At 30.0% G+C, this 13,344-nt stretch overlaps 1 pseudogene; it reads right to left on the bottom strand.

The window, feature by feature from the left end:
* Nucleotides 1-1,228: 1,228 nt before the first annotated feature.
* The window catches only part of LOC120359357, a 62,329-nt pseudogene continuing 50,213 nt past the window's right edge, over nt 1,229-13,344 (bottom strand).

Here is a 13,344-nt window from a genome sequence, read left to right as displayed (position 1 = left end):
AAGCATATCATATAGAATTTCTGTTTATTATAAACTTAGTAAAAATAACTTTAAAATCATTCAACTACATTACACATTAATCAATATTAATTTATATGTTAAAAATCAATAATGTTTCTAAAAATGTTCTTTTTATTCTTTTCCAAATCGTAAATAAACTTCAATTCCATGAATAAATAAAAATTACTGGAAAATGGATTTATATGAAGAGGGCATTATTGAACAATATCAATTTGTGCTAACTTAAAATTTGTAAAATCTGCTTTTCTTTATTAGTTGTTTATTAGAGAGTAATAATATAAAAATGGAATATACGCATCATATATGCATACAATTATTTTAATATTATTTATGTACATTCCGTTCTTATATTATTACTCTCTAATGAACAACTAACAAAGAATAGCAGATTTTACAAATTTTAAGTTAGCACAAATTGATATTGTTCAATAATGCCCTTTTCATGTCCATTTTCCAGTAATTTTTATTTATTCTTGGAGTTGAAGTTTATTTACGATCTGGAAAAGAATAAAAAAAACATTTTCAGAGACATTATTGATTTTTAACATATAAATTAATATTGATTAATGTATAATGTAGTTAAATAATTTCAAAGTTATTTTTACTAAGTTTATAATAAACAGGAATTCTATATGATATGCTTGAAATATTATATGCTTTAATATGTATCTAATAATTAATAATTGTTTTATTAATTTTGATTTGTTTCCGATATAACCACAAACTTTAGAATAGATTAATTAATTTTTACAAACAGAAATTTAAACGAAATCTAGTGTTTAGACAAAAAAAATTACGATAAATCTAAATTCAAATCATCCTTTTTAACTTTATCTTTGATTTTTTGTGTTATTATTTTAAAAAATAAAGAGACTTACTTTTCAAGCATGCTTCTCGGTCTCCACGCTTTCGTCATCAATCGGATTACATTTGAGACAGCAATCGTCAATCCGATTAGCCTAGGGAAATTTTCTATACCTACGTTGAGTACCATTGTTCAATCCAATCTGAGATCCGATTAGTTATCGTAAACACCCAAGGACTTGGGTGTATAGTCGTGAGGTAAAAGGTAGCAACACATTTTTTTTTGATTGTAGATGGTTTGATGCTTAATTGGTTGGATCCACAGGTAAGAACCAATGACGTTCGCCGTTTAATGAGCAAGTCTACATTTCAAAAACAATCGAAGAAAATGTGTTGCAACCTTTTAGCTCACGACTATACACCCAAGGATCTCGTTCTCGAGAGCAAGGTGAATAGCTGCCTGTCCAATACCACCAGGGGATCAATCATGTAATTTCACGTGGAACTTCTCACGTTTCACTTTTCACTTTTCACTTTTCACGTTTCACTTTTCACTTTTCATTTTTCATTTTTCACTCATAGAGAGTTCACGTGAATCTTTTCACGCACAGCGATTATGTATGAATAATGCACGGAAATTTAGTTTGCGTTCCGAAATTCACTATTAGAGGCTCTGTCATTGCAACTATCAAGCGATCGTGAAAAAGGTTTCAATCTGCTTTTACAGTATAACTTTTACTGTAAAAATTTGGTTATATAAAAAAAATTGTAAAAAAAATATTCATAAATAAATAGCAATATTTCTTATATTGCATAAACTTAATTTACAAATATAATATATATTACATTTATTTTTAATGATCCGTATATTGTAACAACTATTTTATTATGTAGTAATCTAATACTCAAAATTACATTGTAATTTAATTTAAACATTGTTTTTCAAAATTAATTTTAATTAGTTTTTTATGTGTGCAAATTTTAAAGTAAATTAATTTCATTAGTCATTAAATTTAACTTTGTTTAATTAAAAAATATTGAATAATTTAGAATATGGACCTTGATCAAAACTGAATTCTCCGCTCACACATATATTTTCCAAATTTATAAGTTATAAACACTTACATGATAGATTAATATTCTATTTCACAAGTTTTCGCACCTTTCTTATATCATTGAGTATCAAAACGCGTTTAAAGTATATTTTTATCTAAATTTGCATTTGATGAAACCTCATTCTATATAATTATCAAAATATCAATTTGTCAAATATAAATATCAAACCTAATTACATCACAAAAGCATTAGTTTTATTTATGTATGTATTACTTTATCCTATCAACGCAATGCAATACCAAAAAGGTTAACCTTTTCAATAATACGTCTTCAAACTGTTACCACACTGTTACCACACTTTCATTCTTATTTCAAAATACATACAATTTATTAATTCCCTAAATTTTCACCTTTTCGCCATCACGGCTGATGGCGAAAAAGTTCACGTGAAAAAGTTCATATTTCCGCTCATGAGTGAGTTACATGATTCCGTGGAATCGTACATGATCGTGCAGTTCACGTGAAACTTTTCACTTTTCACGTTTCCGCCCTAGGGAAAATGTTACATGATAGACCCCCAGTACCAGAATGTATAAGTATATTTTATTGCCTTTCTTCATTTTGCCTTGAATGTACAATGCTATGTAAATCGTGCTGTAAACGTATTTACAGGGACCGTCGCAGCCTCTTCGAATGTCCACGCGTCCTTTCCAACACAAATCTTTATCTTTCACAACAACGTTTGCTATACAGCTAGAAATAATAATTTTAATTTATGATATTACATAGCAGACATATTGTATCTATACATACACAATTATTTTTCAGAACATTATATTTATTTACTTAGTATCACAAAGTCCCATCACACGTTGTTCATTGACATCGAATCCAACGTATTCCAAACCAAGAGGAACATTTTGAAATAATCGTCCTTGCGAAATCGCCTGATTAAATACTAATTTACCTGTGGCCAACATTACGTCTCTAAAATTGAGGGGTGAATAAACGTACAAAATCCTCACAATTAAATTCGACAGAAACATTGTCTTCCAACGAAATGTACTCAAATCACCACGTACCTGCAGAAAACATCTTCATTCATTACATAAAAAAAAGAACAATATTTTAAATAAAATTGATGTGATATATTAAAATACATAATATATTTAACAGATCAACATGCTTCAAAAATATTTATATATACCATTTGGTAGACGTGAGCGGAAGGTACATGATTTGCTTCCGGTCTTGGTAATCGTAAATATCTGTACGATCCCTAAGTCCTATTAGATTGTAATACATTAATTAATAACCATATCTTTTTGCAATTGTTGCATATAAAAGGGATCTTGAAGAGAAAATTTAGAAGCCTTATCTTGAATAAGCACACCCCTAACATGTTCTCCACCTGGTTCCTTTCTTAAGCAGTTAACAAAACCTAATAGACCACTCTCAGAGTCTCCTTCTCCAACAAGTATAATCCTACTAGTCTTCTCGAGCTTGTTCTCATCGCTCACAAGCAGCTTAAAATCGTCCAGCCAATTAAAACTATCGTTACTTACGTAAACAATAATTTTTTTACCTATCTGAATTTTTTTCTTCATAAAAACAATCATTTCTTTATCAGTGCGGTTTTCAAGAATAACGTTCAATTGATATTGTTGCAGATATCTGTTATAGTCATTTACGTTGCATTTTTCACGCGTTAATAGATAACCACCTTCTTTCAGAAATGGTAAAAGTTGTTCTAAAGAGGTTTGTTGTTTAGTCAGAAGATTAAATCCGGCAACCATTAAAACTTTGTCATCTACAGATCATTTGTTTAAATCGTCGATTAAAATGTTTGGCGACAAGTCCGCTGAACTGAAACGACTCGGCGATGTTAACAAAGTGATATTCGCTTGTATTAATGGCATATCGCTAAAAGCTTCAATCAACAACGAGGATGAGAGACATTCTGGTGTAACATCATCATTAACACCTTCTACTAATTCGATAGCTTTCACTTTGATGATTTGATGATCTTCCAGCGCTAGTTGCGCCGATATTCGAATCGCTTCATTTAAAGAAATTACCCAATCAGCACACAATATTTAAAAAATGTTTTTAAAAGCATTTAAAAAACATTTTTAAAAACATTTATAAAAACATTAAAAATAATGGGTCAAGTGCCCTTTTTTTCATTAAAAAAATGTTTATTTTAACATTAAAAAAAATGTTTTTCAAATATTATAAAAACGTTTTTAAAACATTTAAAGAAAACGTTTATTAAACGTTAAAAAAACGTTCTTTTTAACAAAGCATAAATGAGCAAAACAATGTTTAAAAAAAAGCTTTTGCAATAAAAAAATTTTTCAAAAACGTTAAAAACAGTGGATTTACACCCCTTTTTACATTAAACAATTTTTTTTAATATTGAGGTTTTTTTCTTAAGAATTTTTTTCTCGGAAATTTCCACGCGGTCACCCATCCAAGTTGCGACTCCAGTGAACGTTGCTTGACTTTTATGATCGCTGCGAACTGATCCCTCGTGATGATCTGTAAACACTTTGTGTTTATGCATATACATCACTGATAGATCAGGTCAATATGTTATCGAAAAGACAAAATATATATAATTAAAGTATATTATTTATTTAAATATACATAAGTTAATTTTTTACTGATTTTTATAGATGTTATTGAAACATTTTTTAAACAAATTTTAAATTTAATAATAATTAAAAAATAAAGAGCTTAAATGTTAAATAAATAATAAATAAATATAATTTTATAAAGATGAAAAATAAGTAAAAAAATTAATATTAAATAAACATTAAATAATTATTAAATAGACATTTAAAAAATGCTTACTAAAATTATTTTTTCAATTAAATAATTCATCAAAAATAAATACTTAAACAATATTAAATAAATATTTAAAAAATGTTTATTAGAAAAGAATAAATAATAATTATTAAATTAATATTCAATAAATGTAAAATTAATGTATTTGAAATTGTTGTTTCAGATAAAAAATTAATATAAAATGAATATTAAATAAATGTTAAGTAAATATTAAATTAATGTTTTTATAAACGGTTTTTTTAATAAAAAAGTAATGTAAAATAAATATTAAATTAATGTTGAATAAATGTTAAATTAATGTTTTTAAAACATGTTTATTCAAATGAAAAATTAATGTGAAATAAATATTAAATTAATGTTGAATAAATGTTAAATTAATGTTTTTAAAAAATGTTTTTTCAAATGATAAATTAATGTGAAATAAATATTAAATTAATGTTTAATAAATTTTAAATTAATATTTATTAGGAGTACAAATTGAAAACCGCCGTTTTCCAGTAGATGGCGCCAGCGGTAAATGCTGGCGCCAAACGTTAGATCAAAAATTTTAAATGTAAGGTTGGGCATCTGGCAACAATTCCTTATCATTGCAGTTGTGAATTTTTATCGGCGTTATATATTTTTTTGTGATCGAAAATGTCGAAATTTGTGCCCAATAAGCGTCATTTGCGGGAAGTTTTGCTTTTTGCCTTCAATTCGAAAAAATCTGCGGCTGAGGCGCGTCGAATGATTGTAAAAACTTATGGTGAGGCTTCCATTAGTGAAAGAACGTGTCGAGAATGGTTCCAACGCTTCAAAAGTGTTGATTTCGGCGTAGAAGACAAGGAGCGTCCCGGACAAGTGAAAAAGTTTGAAGACGCACAATTGGAAACATTACTGAATGAAGATTCATCTCAAACGCAACAGGAGCTTGCAGATTCATTGGGCGTGACTCAACAAGCTATTTCACATCGTTTGAAAACCATGGGAATGATCCAAAAGCATGGACACTGGGTGCCATACGAATTAAAGCCGAGAGACGTCGAACGGCGTTTTTTCGCGTGCGAACAGCTGCTCCAACGGCAAAAACGGAAGGGTTTTCTGCATCGTATTGTAACCGGCGATGAAAAGTGGATCCATTATGATAATCCAAAGCGAAAAAAATCGTGGGGCTACCGCGGCCATGCATCAACATCGACGGCCAAGCCAAACATCCATGGCTCGAAGCTCATGCTGTGTATTTGGTGGGACCAGCTCGGCGTGATTTATTATGAGCTGTTGTAACCGGGTGAAACCATCACAGGAGCTTGCTACCGAACACAACTAATGCGTTTGAGCCGAGCATTGCAGGAAAAACGGCCACAATACGAGCAAAGACACGAAAAAGTGATGTTGCTGCACGACAACGCTCGGTCACATGTTGCTCAGGTCGTTAAAACCTATTTGGAAACATTGAAATGGGACGTCTTACCTCATCCGCCGTATTCTCCTGACATCGCCCCTTCAGATTACCACTTGTTCCGATCAATGGCGCATGGTCTGGTTGAGCAGCACTTCCATTATTACGAAGAGGCCAAAAATTGGGTCGATTCGTAGATCGCCGCAAAAGACGAGCAGTTTTTTCGACGCGGGATTCGTATGCTGCCGAAAGGTGGGAGAAAGTAGTGGCCAGCCATGGACAATACTTTCAAGAATAAGTATGTAACCATTTTTCAACAATCAATCCTCAAATTTTGACAAAAAACGACGGTTTTCAATTTGTACTCCTAATAACTAAAATGTTTTTTTAAATAAAAAATTAATGTAAAATAAATATTAAATTAATGTTAAATAAATGTTAAATTAATGTTTTTAAAAAATGTTTTTTTAAATAAAAAATTAATGTGAAATAAATATTAAATAAACGTTAAATAAACGTTAAATAAACATTTTCCCAAATCATTGTTTTAAATATTAAGTTAATGTTAAATAAATGTTAAATAAACGTTAAATAAATTTTAAATAAATATTTTTTCTAAATCATTATTTTAAATATTTAATTAATGTTAAATAAATATTTAATAAACATTTAATAAATATTTTTGTTATAATGAATTGTACAATGAAAAATTAATATTAAATAAATATTAAAAAAACATTTAAAAAATATTGTGTGCTGATTGAGTATTGCCTGATCATGATGCGCTACAAATACGTGCTCTTTGATAACGGCATCTTGAGCTAATTTCCAGCGAGAGATCTGAGCGGCTTTAAGGCCCAAATCTTTATTCCGCCAGTTATAATCGTGTTAATCTCCTGGTATGTTCGTATCGGTAATAAGGCATCAAAAATAATGATTTTGATGAGGATTCTTTTGCGCGGTCTTAGTCTTATATCAAAGCAAAGCAGCACTTAGTAAATTGAAAATATTTGCGTTTATTTGTGTTTGTTGTAACGTTCACACCCTCGTCTTGTAGCTTCAAAACGTAAAGTCTAGGATTGATCACCAACTTTTGAATACTCGTAGGAACATACAAATCTCTCGTATCGTATCCGATAATGTGCATTTGTAGCATCCCAGATAGCCAAACGTGAATACTCAATCTAAATCAAATAATTGCAGAAATTAAGTTGCTCGTCAATTGCTATTATGTTGCCTATAATTTAATGAAACAAAAATGTTTTTGTTAATTCAGTATTAATATGCTGAGTTTTATTGTCAAACAATGGTAGAACAATTGTTGCAACCAATGTTTATAGCAATCTGATAGCAATATGTGAACAACGATTATCATTCATGAGTTGTGAGCAACGTGTCGGCAACCGAATGGTAATATAAAGTTAACAGAAACATGCGAGTATTACTTTTATTCATAAGTTGTGAGCAACATGTCGGCAAGCGAATAGCAACTCTACTATAATAATAATTGCTAAAAAGTTTTCAGCATTTAGTTGATAATAATGTGCATTATTATTGAATGAGAGAAGTGCACGTAAACGCCAGTACCTAAGCGACCAACTGAAGCGAAGCATCCCAGATAACATTTCTTGCTGGCAAGTTTTGCGCGCGATGTGCATGCGAACTTTGTAACAGATTTGCGTTTTGTTCGTAGAACGTGTTACATCGTGTATATTGCTTACAAGTGGCTAGCTCATGTATTGTCCCATGTACTGGCAAATTACACGCAGGTGGCTAACATATTGCTAGTCGTTTGCTCCCCAGATAACATTTTTTGCGCGCAAAGTTTGCGTGTCTTATGCATGTAAAGGCTACTTGCACCAACGCCGATTAACTTAATCGCTGATTAGTCTATCGGAATTGACCAATCGTATTTGTCGTTAAGTAAAAACGACAAATGCGATTTGTCAATTCCGATAGACTAATCAGCGATTAAGTTAATCGGCGTTGGTGAAAGTGGCTCTAAACTGTGTACGCGGTTTGCGTGAGTTTTGCCCCTCAAGTTGGTTAAGCTCATGTATTGTCCGATACACCAGCATATCACATGCAAATGGATACCATGTATCGGATAATTATATTTGCTTGTAAGTTGCTCGCACCCAAATAACATTTTTTGCGCACAAAGTTTGCGCGTCTTATGCATGTAAACTGTGTACGCGGTTTGCGTGAGTTTTGCCTGCAAGCAGTGTTCTCAGATGGGACGGGATTTTTGCGCATGCGCGAGAATGTTTACGCGAAAACATCACTTAATTTCACTATTAAAAGATTCTAAAATTATGCAACATATTAAATTGATTAGACCACTTAACAAGGGTACTCATACTACTCATTAATACCTTTACTTAATGAAAATAAATACTTTACTGATACTGAATCCACCGCGCATGCGCTAAAATCCCGTCCCATCTGAGAACACTGCCCGCAAGTTGAAATTCTGTAATTTCAGATTGAAATGGATTTAACAAGTGAGTGCTAACGCCACCGCTAGGCGGCCACGCCGCAGAAGATTTTCTCGTGAGTTGAGTGCAGCCACAGGCGTTATATCTAGGAACTACCGCCGCCGACTCGTCAGCTCATACTTTAGTGACATTTTTAGGAGCTGTTTTTTGTAACCTCGAGACGAATACTCGCTCTCATTCTTTTGAAACATGGCGTGTGTGTGAAACGTTGTTCCACATAAAATTTTATATTTTTACATGTAAATAACAATTTGTATTGTTATTTAATTTTGTACATAAATTAAATGTTTAATTCAAATTTAATTTTTTTTAAATCTTTTTTAACGAAAAGAATACAAGAAATATTTTTTTTTTTGTGAACTAAACATTTATTACGTTTACATTAATGTATTCTGTTTTAATAAATCTATCTGAGTTCGGATCTTATTTTTCAATCGATCTTAATACCGTATTTTCGGTGCAGAAATCCCGATTGATTCGAATTACCGATCTGCTCTATCTGTTGAACATAAGTCTTGATATGACACAGATTTTGTAACAAGATCTATATGGTATTTATAGGAGGGATATGAAAAGGATTAAAAATCTTTTTACTTGTTGTTTATAACATGATGGCAATTTAAAAACACAATATGTTGCACGTCAGTTGTTCACAAATTGCTGAAAATCGTTGTCATCAGATTGCCGACAAGTTTCTTGCATTGTCTGCAATCTGAGGGCAACCTAACAGCAACACTTGTTTCCTACCCATTGTTTAGATTTTAAGGATTCCTGATGTGTTGCGCGCCAGTTGCCAGTTGCTGAAAACTGAGTTTAAAGTTTATTGCCAATAGATTGTTGGAAACTTGCCATTATTATATTTTGAAAATTGTTACTGACAAAAACATACTGAAAAGAGGATACCCCCTTCTGTTGCTTTGCTGACAACTTATGAGCGATATTTGTGGCAAGTTGCCGACAATTTGTAATCATTTGGCTATCTGGAATGGTATCCATAAATGTTACCCAATTACCTTTCCAAACGATATGTTCTTTGTTGCATGAAATAGATGAGCTGTGTAATCCACGAAACAAGCCGCTGTATTGGTAACCGCGCAATTTTAACTCTTTGTAGATATCTCTAGCAGTCATATGTTTTTCATCGTTATTCTACGGTAACTCATCTATAGGATTAATTTCCTGTTCCGGATTCGATGTGTCGTACACTGTTCCCGTCACCACAATATTATTTCCTTCGGTTATTTCAAACTTTCAATCTGTAACGTTTTTATATATTTAATTACAAGTATTCTTTCTCTCTCTCTCTCTCTCTCTCTCTCTCTCTTTCTCTCTCTCTCAAAATTATACTATTTTAAAAATACCTATGTTATTCGGAAAAAATTTATTTTAAGAAAAACTTTTTTTCAAGTAAATAATTTTTTCAAATAATTGCTACGAGATATTTTTAATTTATAGAAACAATTTTTTTTTATACTAATAAACATATTTGATAATCAAAAAAATGTTTCTAAAAATAAAAATTATATTTTAAAAGAGAAATAAAGAATAAATAAAATGAAGAAAGGACTTTTTTAAAGAATATTGACATTTTTTTAGAACAAAATATTGAAAATATTTCCCATGAGAAATAATTTCAATTTATCTTATAAATTCACATTGAGTAAAAATATTTACTTATTAAAAACTGCAAATAATTTATTATTTCTCATTTTAATAAAATAATTTTTTACTGACAAATAATTGTGTTTTTGTTTCAATAAAACATTTTCTCAAATTATTTACTTAGGATAATATTGCATTTTACTGGAACAAAAAAATATTTACTGTTAAAAATAATTATTTCTTTTTAATTTAACAATTATAATTTTAAGAAAATATATTCACTTAAAACAAATAAACTAGTTTTTATACAATAATACCTTTCATAATCGTTAATTTTGTAACTTTATTTTTCGATAAATAGGTAGCACGAATAAAGCTAACGTCTTGGAGCATTATTGGTATTGTTGTATATATTTGCTCTTTTGTCATGCCGATAGTTTGCCAAACAAATACAAGATAACTGATCGCTGATAGTAAATTTCTTCCATCTATTACATGTCCGCCCATAAAATCAAAGTCCTCATCCTCGAGCGAAATTTCAATGTACCTTTCTCTGGATTTAGCATTTTTTTGTATTTTATAACTTGGTGTAGACCAATTTTTGGAATGATTCCATCTAATGTCATGATTTAAATGTTTTGCACCATATAATTATACGTATAATAGATATATATTATTTGTGTTTTGAAGCATTATTAATGTTGACGTTTCGATAATTTACATAAAGTTTCTAATAAAATATTTTTTGTCTATTAAATAATAATGTGTTTTATAATGACTAGAGGAGAAGAGGATATTATGGCTACTGTCGACAATATAGCTACTTCTATTATTTCCGTTATTAGGTGATGCATTCTAACAATTGCTTATGGAGTTATTCGTTTAGTAGCTTACCGTTTTTTAGTGATGGTAATATGCCAATACATAATGACTAACAATTGATATAAGGCATTTTTACTTTTGAGCACTTCTGAACTTTTTCAAGGTACACTTTCAACCTTTAATTACATACACTTCCTCATTATTCTTAAACTCGAGTGTATTATCACACGAAGTGTATTATCACTCGAGTGTATTATCACACGTACATACACTCAAGTATTTTTTTGTTATTTAACTTTTTATTCGGCCGTATACATTTTGAGTTATACAAAGTTAAAACAATAACATGAAATTTTGTTAATATGGTTTTTTAAGCGATATTTTTATATCGAAATATTTCTTCGATAAATCGATTGTCATTCTAAAGAGCGGTGTTTAGAAACGTTAGAGACATCATTTTATGCTTGTTGTTTAATGTTAAACAGGGTTGATATTTTTAATAAAATTTTTTATGGTATTTCTAAAATTTTTGAAGGCAGGAAAATTCTAAACAATGAAAAATTAAAAATACATAATTTTGGTACAACAAGGTGTTTCTCTTAAACTAAACTAATTTTTTAAAATTATTTTTATGGATAGCCATATTACAATCACTTTTTTTTTCACCGATTATGCAGTGCATTTGATTTTTATAAATCACGTCCTAAATAATAAATATTTCATTACTTTGAGTCTAGAATCTGTCAAACAACACTCTGACGAATATAATCGTTCAAGTTTCAATAGAAAATATTAATTATAAACAAAGTTATTCAATAAAATAAAAATGGGTGCTATATTACCCTCTTCTCCTTTACAATTAAGATGGTTTGTATAATAATTACAATAATATATATTATATTAACTATTATAATATAATTCTGAATAATACAAACGTATGTATTTTTTCTTGTAACCAACATGTATAGTGTAGTAACGATAATAACTTATACCTGATCGATGGAGAGATCATAGTTCCTCGGCTAACTGGAAATTTTACTGGTGGGTATAAATTGGCCACTTGGGGCTGTAAACCATAATTGTAGAGTTTACCAATTCCTTGTAAAATTACTTCGATATTTTTTTCAGTGCGTTGATTCAGTACAATGTTTGCCATTTTCGGATGCAAAAATTTTTTCAAAATGTCTTGCAAAACGTCATTTGGAGCAATTTTGATAATCACGGCGTTGGTTGGAATTAAATGCGTTGTTTGTTCCAAGAGAACGGTGTTTAATATACTACGCGTATGATAATCCGTTGATAAATTTGATGCTAAACTGAGCCATTCGAAGCGAGGTATGGAAGAATTGATCCACTTTAAGCTTCGCTTTTTTGGCTGTGGTATTATTTTGTTTAAGTTCAGTAAAAGCTGAGTTTTCACGGATGCGAGATAAGAACGAAACGTTGCAGCAGATCCCTTTCTTGTGAACATTATTAAGCTAATAAAATACAAAAATAAGAAATTTATTATAAATTATAGATGAATTAAACTAAACTTGAATTTGAGGATATTTTGAAAATTATTAAGTTTTCCATTCATTTATAAAATACAAGAGTTATTCAGTTTACCTGTAATTTTTTATAAATTTTTGTACGGATTCTGTGGGTCCACACACAACGCTGTTGCTTTCACTATTGCGACATATTATTTCAATATCCGCTGGACACATATTGTTTAGACTTTTGTAATTATAACTGAGAAATGCCATAGAGCTATGAATTATTTTTTCTTCGATGCATGCCAAACCGATAAAGTAAGCGGATAAAATGGTTTGTTCAATAGTGAGACATTTATCCGCGTACCCGCAACCAAGTTTGTCAGCAGAATAACCAATCGTGTAATTCGGAATAATTCGTAAGAACGTTAGGACATCTACTAAACTAATCTACAAATTCATACAAATAATTTTATGAAATACTATATTTTAAAAATTTCTTATTAAACAATGAACAAACAATAAAATATGATAAAATAAATCTAATAATATAATATTATAGTTCTAACATATTTATGTAATAGTCGAATGATGCACAATACAAAATTATTTGATGTTTTACCAGTAAATACAATTGACATTTATATTTTTAAAATACAAATATTTTACCTGAACAGCAACGATGCCAACAAATGCGTATAAAGCGTTTTGGCACATTTTTTCGTCTTTCTTTGACAAAATGTCTGTTACACTTATACCATACAATTTTAAAATCTTGTCCCATTTCTTTATTGCATTTGCAAACATGAAAAATTTCAATAAGTTTCGATTTAATTTT

The sequence above is a fragment of the Solenopsis invicta genome, chromosome 13, assembly GCF_016802725.1.
Source record: "Solenopsis invicta isolate M01_SB chromosome 13, UNIL_Sinv_3.0, whole genome shotgun sequence".
Classification (NCBI taxonomy): domain Eukaryota; kingdom Metazoa; phylum Arthropoda; class Insecta; order Hymenoptera; family Formicidae; genus Solenopsis; species Solenopsis invicta.
Note: the sequence above shows the minus strand (reverse complement) of the source record. Positions and strands in the feature narration are given on the sequence as shown.